Source organism: Pteropus alecto, unplaced genomic scaffold (assembly GCF_000325575.1).
Source record: "Pteropus alecto unplaced genomic scaffold, ASM32557v1 scaffold43, whole genome shotgun sequence".
Taxonomy (NCBI): Eukaryota; Metazoa; Chordata; class Mammalia; order Chiroptera; family Pteropodidae; genus Pteropus; species Pteropus alecto.
Window position 1 is genome coordinate 2079051 of NW_006435764.1, and position 574 is coordinate 2079624.

The following is a 574-nucleotide window of genomic DNA, read 5'->3' on the forward strand; positions in this document are numbered from 1 at the left end:
GCGGACAGGGGAGGACAGTAGGTGGTCCCCGGGGCCGGACCCTGCTCACCGGCTGCATTCTGGGTGCGTCTGGACTCCGGGAGCACTAAGTACCGGCTAAGCGCCGTGCTGGACCCGTAGAGTGGGCCGGGGGGTTGGGAGGTCGTCCCTCGCGTCCGGGTGGGGGTCGCTTCCGTGTAGAGACACGCCCGCCCCCATTGGCCTTTCTTCTGGTTCAGGGACCGGTTTAAAATGCTTTGGAAGCGGCGTGGGCGCACAGCGCACCTTTGTCCCCCTCAGGGCTGACTCCCCTCACCCCTAGCGCGCTCCGCGCCTCCCCCTGAGGTGACGCAGGTGGACCTACCTTAACCCCACCCCTGCCTGGGTTCTCCTTGTCCTAGGTCGCCGGCCGCTGGCCTGGTGACCTGGGCCAGCACGCCAAGCGGAGGAGTCCGCGCGGGGCCGCCAGGGGGCGCTCGGGGGGCGGGGACCCGCGCCTCAGCCGCAAGGTGTCTGGAGACCCTGCAGCGCCCGGCCCCGCACTGTCCCCCAAAACCCCCATCCAGGTGCGCGCGCCCGGAGCAGCGGGCTCCGG